The sequence below is a fragment of the Canis aureus genome, chromosome 34 (assembly GCF_053574225.1).
Source record: "Canis aureus isolate CA01 chromosome 34, VMU_Caureus_v.1.0, whole genome shotgun sequence".
In the NCBI taxonomy this organism is placed as follows: Eukaryota; Metazoa; Chordata; class Mammalia; order Carnivora; family Canidae; genus Canis; species Canis aureus.
In genome coordinates, this window is record NC_135644.1 from 25,463,907 (window position 1) to 25,490,452 (window position 26,546).

At 36.7% G+C, this 26,546-nt stretch overlaps 2 long non-coding RNA genes across 2 annotated transcripts in view; one reads left to right on the forward strand and one right to left on the reverse strand.

Annotated features, from left to right (window-relative positions):
• LOC144304795 (uncharacterized) overlaps positions 1 to 1,460 on the forward strand; it is a 53,046-nt gene extending 51,586 nt beyond the window's left edge. Inside the window, exons 3-4 of the long non-coding RNA XR_013371761.1 lie at positions 253 to 400; positions 482 to 1,460. This is a non-coding gene — a long non-coding RNA (uncharacterized LOC144304795). The remainder of the gene's footprint in view (positions 1 to 252; positions 401 to 481) is intronic.
• Positions 1,461 to 1,561: 101 nt separating this feature from the next.
• Positions 1,562 to 26,546, reverse strand: part of LOC144304794 (uncharacterized) — a 48,464-nt gene continuing 23,479 nt past the window's right edge. Inside the window, exons 3-4 of the long non-coding RNA XR_013371760.1 lie at positions 7,954 to 8,117; positions 1,562 to 7,586 (exon numbers count right to left, since the gene is read on the reverse strand). This is a non-coding gene — a long non-coding RNA (uncharacterized LOC144304794). The remainder of the gene's footprint in view (positions 7,587 to 7,953; positions 8,118 to 26,546) is intronic.

The following is a 26,546-nucleotide window of genomic DNA, read 5'->3' on the forward strand; positions in this document are numbered from 1 at the left end:
TATCAAGTTATCTGGCAAACACCCCAGATTTTCAAGTAATGCTAGGAGTTAGGAAGCTATAATACTCCCCTTCTTTTTGAAGAATAAAGTAAATGCTGCTTATTCCTGGAAGGACCTTCACTCTGTTTAGCAGTTGCATATTTCCATCAAGATTTTAGAAACTCAGAATGCTTTACTGGATGTAGTGTTGTGTAATTCTTACCTTTTAAAAATTTTAATGGATACTATGCAATTCTGTCTTTCTGTTTTCAGGTCACTCTGAAGTCTGACAACATGATTATATCTTTGGGCAGCTCCCAAGTGTCCAAATTTCATAAAGAAGTAAAACTGTACATTTTTTCTGATGATAAGATTGTTTCCTAAAAAACTAAGGAGTCTGCAAAGCAACTAGAGCAAACAAGTGAATTAATTAATTAATTAATTTATTTATTTATTTATTGCAGATAAATACATGTTTAATGATCCATTGTTCTTCACACAGATAACTACAGAGACTTTATGATCTCAGGATATATAACCATGCAACACAAACCAATCAACCAATTCTAAAATAAACTTGGCTTCTTACAACTATCCTGTAAACACTGCAGCCCTTGTTCCATCCAAAATGAGCCTCCTCTCACATGAAAAGTTATCACAGGGGAATGGGAAACCTAGCTTTGTGGCCAAAAGGAAAAACCAAAGGAAAAACAGTAACTGGGTGAACTGGTGAGAGCAGGATATGCAGTGCCCTTCACTGTGCTGCTTTGCTCTTCTTACTCTTGCTCTTTTTGTCCCTCTTCTTCAGTCCATCCATGTTAGCTCTCAATAGGTTTGAGTAAGCCATCTGAAACTTGTTTACTTCTTTGGAACTCACCACAGTGCTGATCTTCTTTTTCCCATCAGTAGCTCTTTAACAGACACTTGTTGTCTGAGGGCTCAAAGCCCTCTACAGAACCTTTCCTTGGAATGGGTTTAGTTTGACCATCATACTTCTTCAGGGTGATGAACATGCTGCCCGACAACTGGCACTTCTGGAAGAATCTGGTCAGCTCCCTCAGGAACTGCTCACTCCAGCAGCACCATCCCAGCGCCACTAGCTCCCAGGCGTCAGCATAAGGCTCTCCAAACAAGTGAATTTAATAGTGTAACAGGATACAGAGTTAAGATATAAAAATCAATGGTATTTTAATATTACTAGTAGCAAACAACTGGAATTTTTAAAATTCCATTTACAGTTATACCAAAAAAATAATTCTTAGGAATAAATAAAACAAAAGGCATTTACAGCTTCTACCCTAAAAACTACAAAACATTAATGAGAGAATTTAAAGATTAAATTAATGGAGAGCTATACTTTTCTCATGGATTAGAACATTTAAGATTAGTCATATGACTCTTCTAACCAAATTTATCAACATATCCATACAATTTCAATTAAAACTCCCAACTAAAAAAAAACAAAACAAACAAACAAAAACTCCCAACTATTTTGGCAGAACATGACAATCTGATTCTAAAATGTATATGGAAATGCAAGAAAAGAAAACATGAGTAGGCAAAGCAATTTTTAAAGTGGCAAACAAGTTAGGATGACAAACCTAAATGATTTCAAGACTTCAGATAAAGTTACTGTTATCAAGACCACTTCTGGGGCTCCTGGATGGCTCAGTTGGTTATGTGTCCAACTCCTGATTTCAACTGAAGTCATGATTTCAGGGTTGTGAGTTCATGTCCTGCATCAGGCTCCACCCCCAGCACCATGTCTCCCTCTGCTCTGCCCCCACACGCTCATGTGCACTCTCTCTCTCAAATAAATTAAATGTTTAAAAAACTAAAAAGACCACCTGCTGTTGGTGAAATGATCAGCCTGAGGATAGGTAGAAACAAAATTAATCTTAATGTAAACCTACACATACATAATTATCTACTTTTCATTAAGAGTACCAAGTTCCTTTTTTTTTTTTTTTAAGAGTACCAAGTTCAATAAGAGAATGAAGAATATTTTTAATCAATGATGTGGCTAACTGGCTATCCATATGACCATCCACATTTCCTACTGTATTTCATGAGGAGAAATTAACTCAAATTGACTCAAATTAACTCAAAATGAACTATAGACTTAAACTTAGCACTATAAATTTTGGGGTAAAAAAAAAAAAACAGGAGAAACAATTTTGCTACCTTGGGTTGGGAAAATGATTTTTAATTAGGACTCAAGAAGCATGAACCATAATAGAAAATATAAGTTCCTTTTTAAAATCAAAATTAAAATTTTTTCTCTTTGAAAACACCTTTAAGAAAAAGAAAAGTTGGGCACTTGGATGGCTCAGTCTGTTAAGCGTCTGCCTTGGGCTCAGGTAATGATCTCAGGGTTCTGGGATCAAGCTCTACATCCCACTCCCTGCTCAGTGGAGAGCCTGCTTCTTCTCCTTCTCCCTCTGTCACACCTCTCTGCTTGTGCTCTCTCTCTTAAATAAATAAAATAAAAATAAATAAATAAAATCTTTTAAAAAAGTAATTGCTAAAACTTTATTAAAAAAGGAAAAGAAAGTGAAAAGGCAATGCATATATGAAGGAAAGTATTTGCAAACATATTTTAAAGGACTTGCCTTCAGGATATAAAAACACAACCTATTAATAAAAAGAAAAAAAATGATCAAGTTTAAAAATGGGCAAAAGTTTTGCACAGTCACAGCACCAAAATAATACTTGAATTGATAAATAATCACAAGAAAATATGCTCAAATCATTAGTCAACAGAGAAATGTAAGTTTAAATAAATGAGACTCCTTTTATGCTCATTAACATTGTTAAAGTTTAAAAGGTATCAGTACTAAATGCTGGTTAGTATTGCAGTAATTAGAACTGTCAAATTCTGGTGGACATGTAGAATGGTTTAGCTTAGCCATATCTGAAAATGGTTTCCAGTTTCTTAAGTTACCAATAAAATAAAAATAGATAAATTGGACTTCATCTGTAATAAAAACTTTTGTCCTTCAAAGGACGCTATTAAGAATGTAGAAAGAAATGCACAGAATGGGAAAAATATTTTCAAATCAAATATTTGACAAAGGACTTGCATCTTAAATATGTGAAAACCTCTTACAACTCAATAATAAGACAAAAGCCCAATTAAAAAATGGGTGAGGGATCTGAATAGACATTTATCTGGGGTAGCAATGGCTAATGAGCACACAAAAAGATGTTCACTATCAGTAGTCATTAAAGAAATGCAAGTCGAAACCAAAGTGATATACCATTCACTCCCACTAGGTTGGCCACTAAACCTAAGAAAAAAGCCTAAATGAGAATGTAGAGGTGTTGGAACCTTTCGTATATATGTCACTGTTGACAATATAAAATAGTTCAGCAACTATGGAAAACAGTTTGGCAGTTTCTGAAAAAATTAAACAGAATTACCATATGACCCAGTAATATGGTAATATCCACTTGTAGGTATATGCCCTAAAGAACTTAAGACAGATACTTAAACAAGTACTTGTGTACAGGTGTTTATAGCAGCAATATTCATAATAGCCAAAATGTGGAAACAACCTAACTGTCCATCAGTGGATGAATGGATAAATCAGTTGGGGTACAGGCATGCAATGGAATATTATTCAGCCAATAAAAAGTAAAGAAGTAGTGTTACATGCCATAATGTAGATGAGCCTCAATAACATTATGCTAGGTGAAAGAAGCCAAACACAAAAGACTATATATTTATTCTCTAATTCCAATTATGTGGAATATCTAGAATGGATAAATCCAGAGACAGAAAGCAGATTGGTGGTCATGGCAGTTTGGAGAAGGAGGGAATATATAAAAACTACTTAGTATGGGATTTTATTTTGGGGTGATGTAAATAATATGATGGTTGCACAATATTCTTTTTTTTTTTCTGCAAAATAGGAAACCAGTTTAATCCAACTCTTTAAAGGTACAAATTAGAGGTTGCACAATATTCTAAATTTACTAAATGCCGCTGAATTATTCCCCTTAAAATAGTTAATTTCATGTTCTGTGAATTCCCATAGGAACACACACACATCAAGATACCTCTACACCTAATTAGGATGGATAAAATTTAAAAGCTTGACCATACTAAGTTTTGACATGGTTGTGGAGGAGTTGGAACACTCATTCACTGCTGATGAAAATATAAAATTATAAAACCACTTTGGAAAATAATTTGACAGTTTAATAAGTTAAACATACACCTGCTACAGTATTCAACCATTGCACTTTAGGAATATACCCAAGTAAAAAGAGTATATGTTCAGGGACACCCAGGTAGCTCAGTATTTGAGCATCTGCCTTTGGCTCAGCTTGTGATCCCCAAGTCCTGGGATCGAGGCACGTCGGTGATTCAGTGGTTGAGCATTTGCCTTCGGCTCAGGTAGTGATCTTGGGGTCCTGGGATCAAATCCTGCATGTGGCTCCCCACAGGGAGCCTGCTTCTCCCTCTACCTATGTCTCTGCCTCTCTCTCAGAGTCTTTCATGAATAAATAAATAATTTTTTAAAAAAAAGAGTTTATGTCCACATAAACTCTGGTACTGAGATGCTTCTACTAGCTTTATTTGTAATAGTTTCAAATTGGAAACATCTGAAATGTTAGTGGAAAACCAAATTGCGATGTATTTATAAAATGGAATACTCTTAAAGCAATAATATATAAGGATGAACTATCAACACACATGAGAGTATGAATGAATCTCAAAATCATTTTGCTAAGTTAGAAGCTGGGGGATGGAGGGGGAATACATATGATGTCATTTATGTAAAACTCTAAAAAATACAAACAAATCTTTGGTGACATTAAATAAATAGATGTCTGGGGCCAGAGCTGCAGGCATCAGGAGAGAGAAGGGTTTCAAAGGAGATGAGGAAACTTAATGGGGTGATGGATATATTCAATGTATTAATTGTGGTGATGGTTTCACAAATGTATTCGTATGTCAAGACTTATACCTCAATAATCCTGTTTTTAAAATAACAAATGTTGAGAAGAATATGGAGAAGTTGGAACCCTTCTACACTACTAGAGGGGATGAACAATGGTGTAACCACTTTAGAAAACAGTGTGGCAGTTTCCCAAAAGGTTAAACACAGATCAATTCTACAATAAAGTATATGTTCATTAGAAATGAAATCATAGACCCACAAAAGAAATTTCACAGAAATATTCATAGCAACATATGAATAATAGCCAAAAGCTGGAAACAGACCAATTCTATCACCTAATGAGTGGATAAACAAATGTGGTATGTTCATAGGATGGGATATTAATTGGCCACAAAAGTGAATGAGGTATAATACATACTTCAGCATGGTTAACCTTTGAAATATTACACTAGTTAAAATAAATTCAAACACAAAGAACCAGGATTTTATTATTCCTCTTATATAAGGAACCTACAATAGGCAAGTTCATATAGACAGCAATAAGAAGAATCAGTGAACTTGAAAATCATTTGAAAGTACCCTATGTAAGGAATAAAGAGACAATGATTGAAGAAAAATCAACATCTCAAAGAACTGTGGAACAGTGTGACGTATCCCTATATACATGTAATGGGTATCCTAGAAAAAGAGGACAAGTAAAGTAGGCAGGAAAAATTAAAGCAATAAATAATAAAAAGACCTCTCAATTTGATAAGAATATTAATCTACAGTTTGGAGAAGCTCAACAAATCCAAAGTGTGAAAAAAACAGAACCATACTTGAATGTAATGGAACTGTTTAAAGTCAAAGTCAAAAAGAACTCTAGAAAGAAGAGAAAAACAACCTATGAATAAGGGAGCAACAATACAATTCATAGCTAACTCTCTAATCAGAAACCCTGGTGGTAGGGGCACCTGGGTGCCTCAATGGTTGAGGATCTGCCTTTGGCTCACTAGGGTCCAGGGATTGAGTCCCACATCGGCTTTTCACAAGGAGCCTGCTTCTCCCTTTGCCTATGTGTCTGCCTGTCTGTCTCTCATGAATGAATAAATAAAATCTTGAAAAAAAAAAAAAAAGAAAGAAAAAGAAAACCTGGCAATGAGAAGACAATGTAATGACATATTCAGTCTTGGACTTGAGTTTGGGAAAGGCACTGACAACTGTAGAACTCTATATCACGTAAAATTATCTTTCAGAAATGAAAGTAAAAGCCATTCTTAAGAAAACAAAAAAACTAAGCTTTTGTTGCTAACAGGCACTACTAGCATTAATAAAGTTCTTCAGGCTAAAAGAAATAATAGTAATAATAGTTAATAGTAAGATCCACATGAAGGAATAAAGAGTACCAGAAATGGTGTATATATGTGGGTAAACAATAAAAGACTGATACTTTTGTTTTCTTAATTTCTTCAAAAACCACTAAAAAAGTAATTGAAAGCAGTAATTACAGTATTTTGTTGTTGAGTGTAGAACATACATAAAAGTAATATAATTTACATTACTAGTACTAACAATGATGGAAAAAAATGGAACATATAGGAGCAATTTTCTGTAGTAAAGTCAGTATCTGAAGTACATTTTCATAAATTAAAGATTCATTTTGTAACCCCTAAAGCAATGACTATAAAGAAACTTTATTTTTTTTTTAAATTTATTTATTTATTTATGATAGTCACACACACAGAGAGAGAGGCAGAGACACAGGCAGAGGGAGAAGCAGGCTCCATGCATCGGGAGCCCGACATGGGATTCGATCCCGGGTCTCCAGGATCGCGCCCTGGGCCAAAGGCAGGCGCCAAACCGCTGCGCCACCCAGGGATCCCAGTATAAAGAAACTTTAAACGAAATGTAATAACCTAATCAAAAGTGGAATTACATTGTTACAATGAAATTATATATATTTAACATATAAGACCTCAAAGGAGTAATAGAAGATCAAGAAGGACATTTTAAAAAACAAATATAATGATGAAAAATACAGCACTGTCAATAATTATAATAATTGTGAATGGACTTCAGTAGAAAGGCAGATACTTACATTTATTCCTTTTTTTTTTTTTTTTTTTTTTACATTTCTTTATTCCTATAGGACACTATTATGTCCTCCATTTGCCCTTCCAAATCCACTCTTAAGTCTACTTTGCTTTTGACCTTAGAAAACTGATTTTCTGGATTTTATGAGTAAAATAATCCTCTGGCACCTGGTCAATTTCTACTAATGAAGACAGCCCTTCAAATATATCAGAAAAATAGAGTATGTAGCCAAGGTATTTATCCCTGTGGTTCCCTCACTGTTAGGGCACCTTACGCTATCTATGTTTCTATACTGGAAACATTTTCTACACTATTCTTTTCTGATAGTACAGTAAATAACCCCCCTTTACTCAAACCTATGACCAAAAGGACAATAAGAGCTCTACTGGTATTAGCCCTGGGTTATTGTATTGTTCCTTGTGGTTTCTCTTCACCCTCACTTTTATGAATAGTGTCTTTGTATATTAACTTTCTTTGAATTATTCCAAATTGTGCCATCTGTGTGCTGAGAGAATTCTGACTGATATATATAGCTGTGATTGTTTAGGTAGGATGTTCGTTCTCTTTTCCATATTAGCCATCTTCTCTTCCAAGGATTTTTCTGTATTTATATTTTTCTTCATTCTAAAAAACATTAAAAACTCTTTCACGTCTTTATTCAGATTTAGTCTCCCAGGAATGCATATTTTAACTATTTTTGTTATTTTGCATTAGGTAATTCTTCATATGGACTAATTGCTTCTGTATTCATGCTGTCTTTTCTCCTCTGCCTCACTCATGTTGTCTATTTTCTGTCTCTCCTGTTGCATCTTTGAGGTAACCAAACAAATGAATACTAGATGTTTATATTTTGTTCAGAGGAAACTATTTTTAGAATGTATGCTATTTTGCACATCTTTTACTTTTGCTGCAGTGTTTTTTTCCTTTTCTTTTTTAAAGCTGTTATTTTTAAATAATCTCTACACCCAACATGGGATTTGAACTCACAAACCTGAAATCAAGAGTCATGTGCTGGGCAGCCCCGGTGGCGCAGCGGTTAGTGCCGCCTTCAGCCTGGGGTGTTTTCCTGGAGACCCAGGATTGAGTCCCGCGTCGTCGGGCTCCCTGCATGGAGCCTGCTTCTCTCTCTGCCTGTGTCTCTGCCTCTCTCTCGCTCTAAATAAATAAATAAATAATAATAAAAAAAAAGAGTCATGTGCTGAGCCAGCCAGGTGCACCCCTACCCCTACAGTGTTTGTTCAAAGCAATCTTTTCTTTTCTTCTTTTCTTTCTCCTCCCTCCCTCCCTCCCTCCCTCCCTCCCTCCCTCCCTTCCTTCCTTCCTTCCTTCCTTCCTTCCTTCCTTCCTTCCTTCCTCTGTCTCTCTGGCCTACATACTCATGTAAGTCTATCTGGCATTGTTTTCAAGGATAGTATTGAAGAAAGACCCCTAAAAATCCTAACTTTAAAACAACTGCTGGCAAGTAGCCCTTTAAGCATTGACTTTGAAGTCAAGCTTCTTCTTCAGTTTGTAATACCTATAGATGGATCAATTGGCCTGTGTTGTGATTTTTTACATTAATTATTTAACTTTTTATTTGTTTTATATTTTTTAAGTTTTTGTTCCAAGTTAGTTACCGTACAGTGCTATATTACTTTCAAATGCATAATATAGTGATTTAACAACTCCATACATCACACAGTGTTCATCACAAGTCCACTCCTTAAATTGTCATCACATATTTAAACCATCCCCCACTCACCTCCCCTCCGGTAATCATTTCTTTTTTTTTTTTTTAATTTTTATTTATTTATGATAGTCACAGAGAGAGAGAGAGAGAGAGAGGCAGAGACATAGGCAGAGGGAGAAGCAAGCTCCATGCACAGGGAGCCCGACGTGGGATTCGATCCCGGGTCTCCAGGATCGCGCCCTGAGCCAAAGGCAGGCGCTAAACCGCTGCGCCACCCAGGGATCCCAATCATTTCTTCTCTATAGTTAAAGAATCTGTTTCTTGGTTTGCCACACTCTCTCTCAATTTCTTTTTTTTCCATTTACTCATTTGTTTTGTTTCTTAAATTCCCAATATTACTGAAATCATATGATATTTGTCTTTCTGTGACAGACTTATTTCACTTAGCATTATACTGTCTAGCTCCATCCATGTTATTGCAAATAGAATGGCAAGATTTCTATTTTTTATGGCCAAATAAGATTCCAGTGTATGGTGTGTGTGTGTTTGTATGCGTGCATATGTGTACGTGCATGTGTGTGTACCACATCTTTATCCATTCATTAATCAGTGGACACTTGGCTATTGTAAACAATACTGCTTATAAACATAGAGGTGCATGTATCCCTTTGAATTAGTGCTTTTGTGGGACACATGATTGGCTTAGTCTGTAGAGCATGGGATTCTTTTTTTTTTTAATTTTTTTTTTAAGATTTTATTTATGTGTTCATAGAGACACAGAGAGAGAGAGAGGCAGAGACACAGGCAGAGGGAGAAGCAGGCTCCATGCAGATAGCCTGATGTGGGACTCGATCCAGGGTCTCCAGGATCACACCCTGGGCTGCAGGCGGCGCTAAACCGCTGCGCCACCGTGGCTGCCCGAGCATGGGATTCTTGATCTCCAAGTTGTGAGGTCAAGCCCCACATTGGGCATAGAATTTACTTAAAAAGTTATGAATTAGGGGTGCCTGGGTGGTCAGTCATTGGAGTGTCTGCCTTTAACTCAGGTCATGATCCCAGAGTTCTGGGATGGAGCCCTGCAGCTGCTCCCTGATCAGCAGGATCTGTTTCCCCTTTTCCTTCCAACCTCTTGTGCATACTCTCTCTTTCTCTCAAATAAATAAAATCTTTAAAAAATTATGAATTGGGATCCCTGGGTGGCGCAGTGGTTTAGCGCTGGAGACCCGGGATCAAATCCCACGTCGGGCTCTCGGAGCATGGAGCCTGTTTCTCCCTCTGCCTATGTCTCTGCCTCTCTCTCTCTCTCTCTCTCTTTTTCTCTCTGTGACTATCATAAATAAATAAAAATTTAAAAAAATTATGAATTAGTGTGTTTGTATTCTTTGTGTAAATACCCAGTAGTGCAATTGCTGAATCGTAGGATATTTCTGTTTTTAACTTTCTGAGGAGTCTGTATACTGTTTTCCAGTGGCTGCACTAGTTGGCATTGCTGCAACAGTACAAGGGGTTCCTTTTTTTCCACATCCTCACTAACATCTGTTGTTTCTTATGTTTTTGATTTTAGCCATCCTGGCTAGTGTGAGGTAATATCTCATTATGAAAAACGATGATGAGTATCTTTCATGTGTCTGTTAGCTATCTGTATATTTTCTTTGGAAAAAATGTCTGTTCATAACTTCTGCCTATTTTTTAATTTTTTTTTTTTAGGTGTTGAGTTGTATCAGTTCTTTGTATATTTTGGATATTAACCCTTTATCAGATATGTCATTTGCAAATATCTTCTTCCATTCTGTGGTTGCCTTTTAGTTTCGTTGATTGTTTCCTTCATTGTGCAGAAGCGTTTTATTTTGATATAGTCCCAAAGTTTATTTTTGCTGCATTTCCCCTGCCTCAAAGGACCTATCTAGAAAAATGTTGCTACAGCCAATGTCAGAGAAGTTACTGCCTGTGTTCTCTTCTAGGATTTTTATGGTTTCAGGTCCCACATTTAGGTCCTTAATCCATTTTTTAAAAGATTGATTGATTGATTGATTGATTGATTGATTGAGAGTGGTGGAGGGGCAGAGGGAGAGGGGCAGAGGGAATCTCAAGCAGACTCCTTGTTGAGTGTGGAGCCTGATGCAGCTTGAGCCCAGGACTCATTAGATCACAACCAGACCTAAAACCAAAAGTTATATTCTCAACTGACTGAGCCATTCCAGCTCCCTGTCTTTAATCCATTTTCATTTTTTTTTTGTGTGTGTATGGTGTTAGAAAGTGGTCCAATTTCATTATTTTGTAAATAGCTGTTAAGTTTTCACTACACCATTTATTCAAGAGACACATTAGCTATTCTTTCCTACTTTGTTGAAGATTATATAATTATTGTTTTATTTCAGGATTTTCTATTCCATTCTATTGATCTATGTGTTTATTTTTGTGCTAGTACTATATTGTTTTGATTACTACAGCTTTGTAATATAACTTGAATTCTGGAATTGTAATGCCTCCAGCTTTATTTTCCTTTTTTTAAAGGTTGCTTTAGCTATTTGGGATGTCCTGTGTTTTGTTTTGCTTTTGCTTTGTGTTGCATTTTCTGTCAAAACTAGTCTCAGACCTCATTTTACAATGCTTCAAATATATGTGCTGTATTCAAGTCTATCTTTCTACCCTTTTTCCACTCCCAGTATGCATAATTTCATATGTTCCCACCCTGTGCCTTACTTGTTTATATATTTTATTCTGGCAGTTATAGACTCTGAAGATATTACAGAAAAAAGAAGCTAAGGTGAAACCTTTGGCATGCTTCTGATTCTGGATGCCTTTGTACAACTGGGAAATATTATACATTATAACAGAATAGAAGTTGAGTCTTTACCTACCTATGTTAGTCTGTGCTATTCTTGTTCAAAGAATATATTTCTGATTCCATTCCATTGTTACAACAGTGAAAGATCCACCAAGGCTTTGGCTTTTTTTGTTTAAACTTCCTGTACTACTTTTTTTAGGTTAACTCCCAACTCCAGTTAATGTTATTGCTTTTTTTGTACTCCATTGACTCCCAAAGAATTTCAGATATGGAAGAATTTGTTAGAGATTATCTTTAGAATTTTCTGTTTGGTAACAATCTTTAGAATTTTCTGTTTGGTAACAATATGGTCCAGAAGTTAAAGTAAGATTCCCCTGTGAAAAACCAAATGTAATAAAATATATGCAGGTCTTCTGATTACCAGTCCATTGCCCTTGCCTTTATTTCATGCTACATCTTTTTTTTTTTTTTTTGTATTTTTTATTGGAGTTCGATTTGTCAACATATAACACCCAGTGCTCATCCTGTGAAGTGTCCCCCCTCAGTGTTCATCACCCAGTCACCCCATCCCCCTGCCCACCTCCCTTTCCACCACCCCTTGTTCGTTTCCCAGAGTCTCTCATGTTCTGTTACCCTCACTGATATTTCTCACTCATTTTTCTCTCCTTTCCCCTTTATTCCCTTTCAGTATTTTTTATATTCCCTAAATGAATGAGACCATACAATGTTTGTCCTCCAATTGACTTACTTCATTCAGCATAATACCCTCCAGTTCAATCCACATTGAAGCAAATGGTGGGTATTTGTCGTTTCTAATGGCTGAGTAATATTCCATTGTATATATAGACCACATCTTCTTTATAAAGGAGAACTCTCTTGCACTGTTGGTGGGAATGTGAACTGGTGCAGCCACTCTGGAAAACTGTGTGAAGGTTCCTCAAAGAGTTAAAAATAGAACTGCCCTACCACCCAGCAATTGCACTACTGGGGATTTACCCCAAAGATACAGATGCAGTGAAACAGCAGGACACCTGCACCCCAATATTTATAGCAGCAATGTCTACAATAGCCACACTGTGGAAGGAGCCTCAGTGTCCATTGAAACATCTTTTATTATTTGAGCTTATTTGTCAATGAACCCACATTAGAAGGAGTACTAGTATAATGGTCAGTATATCTAGATTTTAATAACAGATATATCACTAATTAGCTAAATGATTTTAGAAGTCACTGAACTTTATTTGTAATTACAACATACATCATATAAGCTGGCTGATCCAGGTTTTCTTTACATTTTAAATTTCAGTTCCAAATAAAATGGAAAAAAGTACTGATACATGGTACAATATGGGTGACCTTAAAAACATCATGCAATGTGGAAGAAGCCAGGCACAAAAGGCCACATTATTGTATGGTTCTTTTTCTATGTAGTGTCCAGGATACGCAAAGCCATAGGGAGAGAAAGTCAATTAGTGGTTTCCAGGAACTCTGGGGGAAGTGGGGAATTTGATAATGACTATTAATGGTTATGGGGTATCTTTTTTTTTTTTAAGATTATTTATTTATTCATGAGAGACACACAGAGAGAGATGTGGAGACATAGGCAGAGAGAGAAGCAGGCTGCATGCAGGAAGCCCGATGTGGGACTCAGTCCTGGGACTCCAGGATCACGCCCTGGGCCGAAGGCAGGCGCTAAACTGCTGAGCCACCCAGGGATTCCCTATGGGGTATCTTTTTAGGATAATGAAAATCTGAAATTAGACAGTGGTAGTGATTACACAAATTTGTGAATATACTCAAAAACACTAAATTGCACATTGTAAAAGAGTAAGTTTTAGGATTCCTGGGTGGCTAGGTCAGTTAAGTGTCTGACTCTTGATTTCATCTCAGGTCATGATCTCAGAGTTGTGAGATTGAGCCACCTGTCAGGTCCGTGCTGGGTGTGGATCCTGTTTGGGATTCAGAAAGCTATACAATCATTCCATTACTGTTTTCTGAGATGGCCATTATAATGCAGCAGCCATTTCCCATTTTTTTCTATATTCACAGAATAAATGGATTAAATTCTTGGATATATCATTCTCCACAGATATGAAGAAAGGTAGTATTACCTTGATAGCATTATGTGTGGGAATTTAGATTTCTATGGTTTTTAGCAGGAATCTTTTAACAGTTGAAAATTAATAGGGATTTCTGTTTCTGAACAAGATGGACTAATTGAACAAGGTTTACCCTCCTACCTGAAATAAATGGAAAAAAGAATGAATTTATGAAACAAATGGTTTTCAAGACATTGGACATGAGGTTAGCAAAGGACATTCTTTCCTGAAAGACAAGGTGAGCCCTATTGTCTCTTGCTGTGTTGAAAGACTATCTAGGCCCTGTCACAAGGTAGGTAAATGGATGCAGAGTTCAGAGAGTTGAGGAGATATTGCTGAGAATCTGTGACAACAGAGAGCCCTGGAATTCACAGGGTGAAGTACTGAAGTGGAGAGAATTACAACCAGAGATTTTCAGAGAACCCCCCTTAAGTTTTCAAGAGTATTGATCAGTATATGAATATGAAGATACTGCCTGAGGCTGGGGAAAGAACCATTGAAAAGGGTTAGAGGGAAGAGTGAAGTTCTGATGGATAGGAATAATGTTTGTTTCTATATTCCAGCCTAGAGAACCCCACAATTCATAAAGCATTGGGTACAGTGTTTTAAAAAATCTTGTCTTAGGAGTGTGCGATACTTAGCCTTAAACATGAATGCTGCTGGGTTCCTACTTTAAAAATCTTAATGTCGGGATCCCTGGGGGGGGGGGGGGGGAATCTTAATGTCAAAACCTGAAAAGATCAAACAGTTCCAAGTAACTTAACTGCATCCCAGGAAAAAAGCTCAAGAATATTTATGGGATTATGAAACTGTCCACCTAATAAAGTAAAATTCACAATTCCTGAAACATGGTAGAAATTTATTAGGCAAGGGGCATCTGGGTGGCTAAGTTGGTAGAGCATGCAACTCTTGATCCTGGGGTCATGAGTTCAAGCCCCATATTGAGGGCAGAGCTTACTTAATTTTTAAGAATGTTTGTTTTAAAGAAAATTACTAGCGTGCAAAGACACAAGAAACTATGATAAACAATAAGGAAATAAATAAATTGCAACTAATTCAGAATTAATACAGATGGTAGAAATAGTAAGGATCAAAAGTTATTATAAGTGTATGCATTTGTAAAAGCTAGAGAAAAGATTGATCATGAAAATGAGTATTTTTCCATAGAATAATGAAGATAGAAAAGACTCAAAATGAACTTCTAGTGCTGATAAATAATACCTAAGATGATAAATATACTAATGGAATTAACAGCTGATTTTATGTTGCAGAAGAAAGATTAATGGAGATGAAGACACAACATTAGAAACTACTAAAAATGAATCACAAAGCAAAATACGTTAAAAAAATTAATAAACATCACTGAGCTCTGGGACAACTTCAGGTAGTGTAGTATATTTGTAATTGGACTTCACAGAGACAAATGGCAGAAAAAATATTTGAAGAAATAAAGGCTGAAATTTTTCTGAATTAGGTGAAAGCTATAAACTTGAAGATTCAAGAAGCTCAATGAAGTCCCAAACCAAGAAACATGAAGAAAACTGCATCAGAGCAGGTCATCATTAAATTGTTCAAAAGAAGTGAAAAAGAGAAAATCTTGAAAGCAGTTTGAGGAAAAGAGACACATGACTTAGAGGGCAACAAACAGAAGAATTTTAGGAGATTTTCAGAAACAATATAATCAAGAAGACCATAGCCAATTTCTTTAAAATACTTAAAGAGGGGGTGCCTGGGTGGCTCATTCGATTAACTGTCTGACTCTTAGATTTGGCTCAGGTCTTGATGTCATGGCTCATGGAATCCAGCCCTGTGTTGTTCTCCACAGTCAGTGGGAGTCTGCTTGGATATTTTCTCCCTCTGTCCTTTCCCCTGCTCACATGCTCTCTTTCTCTCTCAAATAAATAAGTAAATTTAAAATAATACATAAAGGAAAAAAAAAAACCTTAATTCTATAGTTGTTATTATAGAATAGTATAGAATTTGGGATGCCTGGGTGGCTCAGTGGCTAAGCGTCTGCCTTCGGCTCAGGGTGTGATCCTGAGGAATCCCAGGATTGAGTCCTACATCAATGTAGGATGTCTGACTCTCTCTCTCTGTCTCTCATGAATAAATAAATAAAAGCTTGGGCAGGCTGGGTAGTTCAGCCAGTTTAGCGCTGCCTTCAGCCCAGGGTGTGATCCTGGAGATCTGGGATCGAGTCCCATGTCGGGCTCCCTGCATGGAGCCTGCTTCTCCCTCTGCCTGTGTCTCTGCCTCTCTCTGTCTCTGTGTTTCGCATGAATAAATAAATAAAATCTTTAAATAAATAAATAAAATATTTTTTAAAAAAGAATAGAATTCTATACCTAGCAAAAATCTTTCAAACATGGAAATGAAGTCTTTTTTAGACTTGCAGAAGCTGAAAGATAAGTGATTTTTTTATAAAGGTGCAAGGTCAATTTAATGGAGAAAGAATAGTCTTTTCAATAGGTAGAATTGGGAAAATTGGATATCTATGTGCCAGAAGTGTATTTTTATCTGTACTTTGCATGATACCTAAAAACTAATTCAAAATGGATTATAGGCCTATATATAAAAACTCAATTATAAAGATTCTAGAGGAAAACATGAGAGAAAGAGAAAATCATCATGATTTTCCATAAGGTTTTCCAAAAACGTCTGTATCTGTAAAAGTAAAAAGATAAATTGTTTTTTATCGGGAAGAAAAATTTTGCTCTTCAAATATACTCCTAAGGGAATGAAAAGACAGATGACAGTCTGGGATGATAACTTTACAAATCTGATAAAAAGACTTGTATCCAGAATGTATAAAGAGCTCTCATTACTCAGGAATTAGAAAATTTAAAACCCAGTTTTAAAAAGTATAAATGATTTGAACAGACACTTCATCAAAGAATATATAAGGATGGTAAATAAGCATATGAAATGTTAACCAACATTATTAGCTGTGGGGAAATTCAAATTAATACATAAATCAGATTATACCAGATACCTATTAGAGTGACCAGAATTAAAAAGACATACCACCCCTATGTTTTGGCTAGAATGTAAAAGATCTGGAGGATTCACTCATTGCTGGTGGGAATGTAGAATGATACAATCACTATGGAAAACAGTTTAGTGATTTCTTAAAAAATTAAATATATGTTTACTATATGATTCAGTCATTCCACTCCTTGGTATATATTCAAAAGAATTGGTTAAAAAAGTGGTAACATAGATCTGCGAGACACAGAGAGAGAAAGACGCATAGACATAGGCAAAGGGAGAAGCAGGCTTCTTGCAGGGAGCCTGTTGTGGGACTCAGTCCCAGGGCCCCGGGATCATGACCTGAGCCAAAGGCAGATGCTCAACTGCTGAGCCATCCAGGTGTCCCATGCATACAATTTTGTACATGAAATTTTATAGCAGCATTATTTGTAATAGCCTAAGGTGGCTATTGCAATAAAAATGTTAATCAACTGATGAATAGATAATAAAATCTGGTATCTATACAATGGAATACAACTTAACAACAAAATGGAATGAATAGTTAGTATATGGAACCAAACTGATGAATATCAAAAGAATTATGCTGAGTGGAAGAAGCCAGACAAAAAAAGAATACATACCATAGAATTTAATTTATGTAAAATTCTAGAATATGCAAACTGAGTCCATTGTGACTGAAAGCAAATCAGTGGTTGAGGGTCACCAGAGTTGGGTAATGTAGAAAAGTGGGAGGGAGATACTATAAAGGAGCAGGACCTAGTGCATACAGAGGCAGAATTTAAACCCCAGTAATCTAATAACTCTAGGGCATATGCTGTTATAATCAAAGGGAAACTGATAGCAAGCCTAAATTAAATTATGAAGTATTTTAAAAAGTGAAAGAACATGAGGAATCTTTTGAGGGTAACAGATATGTCCATAATGTTGAAAGCTATGTATGTGTGTGTGTGTGTGTGTGTGTGTGTGTATGTATAGATAGATGACAAAATGATCTAATTATAAGTTCTAAATATATACAATCTATTGTATGCACATTACATGAAGTCCTCACTTTGCATACCTCCAATATGCACAGGTTTTAGTGTATCTAATTAAACTATACCCACCCACCCCCCTAAAAACATGGTTCAAATTTAATCTACAACATAACATTCCTTTTAAGTAATTGCATGGATTACAAACTTTTCTCCTAACCATTCAGCTTACAAATCACTATTTAGAGATTCCTGGATGGCTCAGCAATTGGGAGTCTGCCTTCCACTCAGGGTGTGATCCCAGAGTCCTCAGATGGAGTCCCTCCCTCACGGGGCTCCCTGCATGGAACCTGCTTCTCCCTCTGCCTGTGCCTATGCCTCTCTCTCTGTGTGTCTCTCATGAATAAATAAATAAATAAATTCTTTAAAGAAAATCACTAAATAACAGATGCAGGTCATGATAGTGACCAGTCATAGTACTTTTTCCAAAGTTTGTTGATGATTTTTCACTGCATATATATTATTTCATGTACAAACAGCAAAGCATGTAGTTGTGTTGCCTCTTTGCCTCCTCAGTGATCTATCCACATTAACCTTTTGCCAAAATGAATAATCAAAAGAGGGAATTGGCTGACTGATAGAGTTAATTTTATGTGTCAATTTTACAGTGCCATTGGGTGCCCAGATATTTGGTCAAACATTATTCTGTGTGCTTCTGTGAGGGTGTTTTTGGATGAAATTAACATTTGAATCAGTAGACTGAATAAAACAGATTGCTTGACTAATGTGTGTGGCCTTCATCCAATCAATTGAAAGCCTAAATAAAACTAAATGGCTGACCTTTGAGTAAGAGGAAACTCCTCCTGCCTGGCTGATGCACTATGACATTAGTCTTTTCATGCCTTTGGCTCTTCTTGAGTCTTGATCCTGCCAGTTCTTGTATTGAAACTTACAATATAGATTCTCCTGATACTTAGGACTTTGGAATCAGTATGGAACTATATCATCAGCTCTTCTGGATCTCCAGCTTGTCTACTGCAGATCACAAGACTACTCAACCTCCAATATTGCATGAGCCAATTCCTTATAATAAATCTCTTTCTGTATATATACTATTAGTTGTATCTCTGGAAATTCCTGACCAAAATCAGGAAGAGGGATGCTGCTGTATCAAATACCTAAACACGTGGAAGTGGCTTTGGAACTGGGTAATGGGTAGAGAAGCTAGAAATGTTATAAAGTGCATGCTAGAGGATGAATGTTAAAGGCAATTCTGATGCAGCCTCAGAAAGAAAAGAGAGGAGCTGAAGAGAAAGCTTCCATTTTCTTAGAGAATATATAAATAATCATGAACACAACTTTGGTAGATAAATGGGTATTAAACCATTCTTGGTGAAGTCTGACAGAAATGAGGGACAGGATATTAAGAACTGGAGGAAAGGTAATCTTCATTTTAAAGTGGGAAAACTTGGGTAAATTTTGTTCTTGTGTGTTGTGAAAGAGAGCTTCTGAATGATGAAATTGAATATTTGGCAAAGCATATTTCTTTTTATTTTTTAAAAGATTCTATTTATTTATTTATGAGAGGCACAGAGAGAGAGATGCAGAGTCAGAGGCAAAGGGAGAAGCAGGCTCCCTGTGGGGAGCCTGATGGAGGACTTGATCCCAGGACCCCGGGTCACGACCTGAGCCAAAGGCAGATGCTCAACCACTGAGCCACCCAGGCACCCCTGGCAAAGAATATTTCTAGGCAAAGCATTAAATGTGTGATGTGAGTCTTTATTACTTATAGTAATATGTGAGAAGTGAGATAAATTGAAGACAGAATTGTTAAACAAAAAGCAACTAGAATTTGAAAATTTGGTAAATTTTCAGCCCATCCATATTGAAAAAACTGAAAAGCTTGTTCTAAAAAAAATGCTAAAGCTATGGCTGAACAACCATTTGATAAAGAGATCATGGATGCAATTCATGAATATAATTAACCATTTAAGCAGTACCCGGCACTAGAGATGGGATTATACCAGGAGAGACCCTATCAGTTTGAACCAAAGAGGACAGAGAAAGCAGGACAAAATGAAGGATGGTTGTAGGAATTTGTAGATTCCATAGACAACTATGGACCTATTCAGCTGGAAATGTGTGCTATTTTTTTTTTTTTTTAAGAGAGAGATGTCTGGGAGGGATAAAGAGAGAGAGAGAATCTTAAACAGGCTCCACACCCACCATGGATCCTATTGTAGGGCTTGATCTCACTACTCTGACATCATGACCTGAGCTGAAATCAAAGAGTAGGACGCTTATCCTACTGAGCCACCCAGGCAAACTATGAAGGCTATTCTTAAAAAAAATGAAGAATGACCCCAAAACAGATTCAGAGATCTTTAAGGCTGCCTCTTGCACTACAGGCCTGGGGAATAAGTCTGTTTTCAAAGGGCCCTTGAAGAGAGTCATGAGGTTAGGACTGCCCTGCAGAGTTATAGGAGTGAGTCTGCTATTTCAGTGGGCTTAAAAAATAGGGTATTGAGCCAAAGGTGGTGTTTCTCAAACCTGAAGCTCTAATGGAATTTGCCTTGCTAGATTTTGGACTTGCTTATAACCTGTCACCTTTCCTTTCTTTCCTGTTTCTTTCCTCTGCCTGTCCCACTATTGTATTTTGGAACTTGTCTGGTTTCACATGTTTACAGCTGAAGAATTTTCTTTAATGATGAATTGTACCTTGGATCTTACCCATGTCTAATTCAGATACCATTTAGATGAGACTTTGGACTTTATTTTATTTTTAAAAATATTTCATTTATTTATTCACAAGAGACACAGAGAGAGAGAGAGAGGCAGAGGGAGAAGCAGGCTCCATGCAGGGAGCCTGATGTGGGACTCGATCTCAGGTCTCCAGGATCATGCCCTGGGCCGAAGGCAGGTTTTAAACTGCTAAGCCACCCAGGGGTCCAAGACTTTGGACTTTAAAGTTGATGCTGGCATTAAGTAAGACTTTTGGGGGTTGTTGGGATAAAATTAATGTATTTTGCATATGGGAACAGTATCAATATTGGAGTGCCAAGGGTGGAATGTTATAAACTGGATGTTTGTGTCCAACCAAATTTCTTACGTTGAAACCTTAACCCCCAATGTAACTTTATATTTAGAGATGGGTCCTCTAAGTAATTAAGATTGAATGAGGTCATAAGAATGGGCCATGACCCAATGGGATTAATATCTGTTTAAAGAGAGACACCAGAGGGGTGCCTCTGTGGCTCAGTTGGGAGTCAGACTCTTGCTTTGGACTTAGGTCATGATCTCAGGGTTGTGGGATGGAGCCCTACATGGGCTCTGTGCTCAGCTTGGAGACTGCTTGGGATTTTCTCTCTCCCTTCACTCCCCCTCCCAATAAATAAGTCCTAAAGAAGAAGGAGGAAAAGGAGAGGAAGGAGAGGAAGAAGGAGAAGAAGAAAAAGAAGAAGGAGAGGGAGGGGGAGGAGGAGATACTAGAGGTGTGGAGGTGAGGGTGGAGGCCTTAAGGGGGAAAAAAAAAAGAGGGGTCTCCTAGCTGGCTCAGTCAGTAGAGAATCTGACTCTTGATCTCTGAGTGATGAGTTCAAGCCCCATGTAGAGGTTACTAAAAATAAATAAACTTTTAAGAAAAGGAAAATATATCAAAGGCTTATTTTCATTCTATCATATGAAACCATAAGCAGATAACAGCCACCAACAAGCCAAGAGAATTGAGAATGAAGCCTACCTCATCAGTACCTTCTTACAAAATTGAGAAACAAATTTTTGTTGTTTAAGCTATCCAGATGGTGATATTTTTTTATTGCTGAATAGGCTAACACTGACAAAGATGAGAGTGCGGCAAAAACAATAACAACAACAACAAAAAACTCTATGATAATTCTATTAGTGAAATTCAAATCTATCTTAAATAGAGTTAGTTACAGATGAAATACCTGACTGTGGGATTATTGATACTAATGTTATTCAAAAGATTCTAGATATTAAGACAGAGGAATTTAGTGAAAATGAAGTTATCAGCATAAATGAGGAATGTGGTTGTGACAAAAAGAATTAAGATGTCCCAGAAGAAGTCATCCAGTAAAATATTTCTGAAATAACTCTTAGGGATATTTCATGACCATGAAAGCACCAGGCTGAAATGTTGGAAGCTGATCCAGACTTAAAGTGCAGTATAAAAGGAGGTTTAGTTCCAAAATGGAAGAATAGGAGACCTTAGTTTTGTCTGGTCCCAGGAATTCAACTAGATATCTATCAAATTATTTTTAATACCTATGAACTCAACAAGAGATCTATGAAAAGAACTGCTGAAATTGTACATATAGAAAAGTGACCGATTTCTATGAGAATGACAAGATGGAAAACTCACCTCAAAAAAGAAAACAAGAGACATTACTGCCTGCCAGAGACCTAATCAGTATGGACATAAGTAAGATGTTAAGAATTAGGGTTCAGAATAACAGTTAGAAAGATACTAGCCCAACTTGGAAAAAAAACCATAAAAGACACCAGAGAATACCTTTCTGGAGAAATAAAAGAACTAATATCTGGGATCCCTGGGTGGCGCAGTGGTTTAGCGCCTCCCTTTGGCCCAGGGCACGATCCTGGAGACCCGGGATCGAGTCCCACGTCGGGCTCCCGGTGCATGGAGCCTGCTTCTCCCTCTGCCTATGTCTCTGCCTCTCTCTGTGTGACTATCATAAATAAATAAAAATTAAAAAAAATAAAATAAACAATTCTCATTCTTAATATTTGAAGCTTAACCTCTGGAGATTTCTCTGCACTTAAAAAAAAAAAAAAAAAGAACTAATATCTAATCAAGCCAAAATAAAAAAGGCTGTCAATGAGATGAAATAAAAAAATGGAGGCTCATAAGGCTAGGATAAGTGAGGCAGAAAAGAAGATTAGTGAGTTGGTGGGAATGCAAGCTGGTGCAGCCACTCTGGAAAACAGTGTGGAGGTTCCTCAAAAAAATTGAAAATAAAGATACAGTATGACCCAGCAATTACACTACTGGATATTTACCCCAAAGATACAAATGTAATGATGTGAAGGGGCACCTACATCCTAGTGTTTATAGCAGTAATATCCACTATACCAAACTATGGAAGGAGTTCAGATGACTATCGATAGATGAATGGATAAAGAAGATATGGTGTGTGTGTGTGTGTGTGTATATATATATATATATATATATATATATATATATATATATATGTAATATGTGTGTATATATATGTATCTGTACATAATATACATACAATGGAATACTACTCAGCCATCAAAAATGAAACCTTGCCATTTGCAATGATATGGGTGGAACTAGAGGATATTATGCTAAGTGAAATAAATCAATCAGAGAAACACAATAATATGATCTCACTCATATGTGAAATATAAGAAACAAAACATAGGATCATAGGGGAAGAGAGGGAAAAAGTAAAACAAGATGAAATCAGAGAGGGAGACAAACCATAAGAGACTCTTAATCATGGGAAACAAATTAAGGGTCACTAGAGGGGAGGAGGGTGGGGGAGTGGGGTAACTGGGTGATGAACATTAAGGAGGGCACGTGATGTTATGAGCACTGGGTATTCTATAAGATGGATGAATCTCTGAAACCAGTAATACATTACATGTTAATTACTTCAATTTAAATAAATTTTCTAAAAAAGAATGATATAGAGGAAATATGGTGGAGAAAAAAGAAGCTGAGAAAAAGAGATAAGCAACTACTGGATCATTAGGGGAAAATTCGAGAGAAAATAATACCATAAAGTGAAACAATATTAGAATAATTTGGATCCCAAAAGAAGATGAAAGAGAGGGGTGATAGAAATATATTGGAGCAAATTCTAGCTGAGAACCTTCCTAATCTGAGGAGAGAAACAGGCATTCAAGTCTAGGAGGCACAGAGAACGCCTCTCAATATCAGTAAAAATAGGTCAACAGCTTGACATTATAATAGTGAAGTTTGCAAATTTCAGAGACAAAGAGAAAACCATGAAAGCAGCTTGGGACAAGAGGTCCTTAATTTACAAGGATAAAAAACATTAGACTGGCAGCAGACCTACCCACAGAGACCCAGCAGGCCAGAAAGGACTGACATGATATTTAGGGTGCTAAATGAGAAGAATATGCACCCAAGAATACTTTATCAGCAAGGCTGTCATTCAAAATAAAAGGAAAGATAAAAACCTTCCAGGACAAACAGAACCTAAAAAAATTGTGATCACTAAACCAGCACTGCAAGAAATATTAAAGGAGATCCTTTAAGTGAAGAGAGAGCCCAAAAGTAATGTAGACCAGAAAGGAACAGAGACAATATATAAAGAGTGACTTTATAGGTAAGACAATGGCACTAAATTCATATCTTTACTCTGAATATAAATGGGCTAAATGTCACAACCAAAAGACCCAGGGTATCAGATTGGATAAAATAGCAAGACCTATTGATATGCTATCTGCAAGAGACTTATTTGAGACCCAAAGACACCTCCAGATTGAAAGTGAGGAGGTGGAAAACCATTGATCATGCTAATGGACATTAAAAGAAAGCTGGGGTAAGCAATCCTTATATAAGACAATTTAGATTTTAAACCAAAGACTGTAATAAGTGATGAGGAAGGACACTATATCATAATTAAAGGATCTAACTAACGAGATCTAACAATTGTAAATATTTATGCCCCTAACATGGGAGCAACCAAGTATATAAACCAATAAATAACAAAATTAAAGAAAAACATTGATAATAATACGATAATAATATTGTAACACCCTACTCACCCCAATGGACAGATCATCTATCTGTGTAGAAGATCAACAAGGAAATTAGGGCTTTGAATGACACACTGGACCAGGTGGACTTAACAGATATATTCAGAGCAGTCCATCCTAAAGCAACAGAATATAGGTTCCTCTCGAATGCACATGGAACATGCTATTCTCCAGAATAGCATATGGGGTCACAAATCAGGTCTCAATGGGTGCCAAAATACTGGAATCATTCCCTGTGTATTTTCAGACCTCAGTGCTTTGAAGCTTGAATTCAGTCACAATGAAAGAACTTTCGAGTGGAAAGAACTCGAATTCATAGAGGGTAATCAGCATTTTACTAAAGAATGAATGGGTCACTGAGGTCAAGGATTTTTTAAAATTCTTCTTTAATTTCCTGGTAACAAATGAAAACAAAAACACAACTGCTCAGAATCTTTGGGATGCAGCAAAAGCAGTCCTAAGAGGGAAGTATATAGCAATATAAGCCTTTCTTAAGGCACAAGAAGGTCTCAAATATACAACCTAACCTTACATCTAAAGGAGCTGGAGAAAGAACAGCAAATAAAGCCTAAACCCAGCAGGAGAGGAGAAATAATAAAGACTAGAGCAGAAATCAATGGAATGGAAACCAAAAGAACAGTAGAACATTGCAATAAAACAAAGAGCTGGTTCTCTGAAAAAATTAATAAAATTGATAAACTCCTGGTCAGACTTATCAAAAAGAAAAGAGAAAGAACCCAAATAAATAAAATCATGAATGAAAGAGGAGAAATCACAACCAACACCTAAGAAATAAACACAATTATAAGAACATATTATGAGCAAATATATGCCAACAAATTAAGCAATCTGGAAGAAATGGATGCATTCCTAGAGACATATAAGCTACCAAAACTGAAACAGGATGAAATACAAAACCTGAACAGACCCATAACCAGCAAGGAAATTGAAGCAGTTCTCAAAAATCTCCCCAACAAACAAGAGTCCAGGGCTGGAAGACTTCCCAGGGGAATTCTACCAAACATTTCTAGAAATAATACCTATTCTTTTTAAACTGTTTCAGAAAATAGAAAACTTCCAGACTCTTTCTATGAGGCCAACATTACTTTGATCCCAATACCAGACAAAGACCCCACCAAAAAGGAGAATTATGGACCAAGATCCCTTATTGAACATGGATGCAAAAATTCTCACCAAGATACTAACCAATAGGATCCAACAGTTTACTAACAGAATTATTCACCACAACCAAGTGGGATTTATTTCTGGGCTACAAGGGTGGTTCAACATCCACAAATTAATCAATGTGGATTAATTAATCAATCAATGTGATACACTACATTAATAAAAGAAAGGACAAGAACCATATGATCTTCTCAATAGATGCAGAAAAAGCATTTAACAAAATACAACAACTTTTCTTGATTAAAACTCTTGTAGGGATTGAGGGAACATACCTCAATATCATAAAAGCCATATATGAAAGCCCACAGCAGATATCATCCTAAATGAGGAAAAACTGAGACTTTTTTCCCCAAGGTCAGGAAATCCATCACATGGATTTCCACTCTCACCACTGTTGTTCAACATAGTACTAGAAGTCCTAGTCTCAGCAATCAGACAATAAAAATAAATAAAAAAGTCATCTGAATTGACAGAGAAGAAGTCAGACTCTCACTCTTCACAGATGACATGATACTCTATGTGGAAAACCCAAAAGACTCCACCCCAAAACTGCTAGAACTCATATAGGAATTCAGCAAAGTGGGGATCCCTGGGTGGCGCAGCGGTTTAGCGCCTGCCTTTGGCCCAGGGCGCAATCCTGGAGACCCAGGATCGAATCCCACGTCGGGCTCCCAGTGCATGGAGCCTGCTTCTCCCTCTGCCTGTGTCTCTGCCTCTCTCTCTCACTGTGTGCCTATCATAAATAAATAATTTTTAAAAAATTAAAAAAAAAAGGAATTCAGCAAAGTGGCAGGATATAAAATCAATGCACAGAAATCACTTGCATTTCTATACACTAACAATGAGACAGAAGGGAGAGAAATTAAGGAGTCAGTCCCAGTTGCAATTATACCCAAAACCACAAGATAATTAGGAATAAATCAAGGAGGCAAAGAATCTGTCCTCTGAAAACTATCAAACACTCATGAAAGAAATTGAGGAAGACACAAAGGAATGGAAAAACATTCCATCCTCAGGGACGGGAAGAAAATTATTGTTAAAATCTCTATGCTACCTAGACCAATCTATACATTCAATGCAAACCCA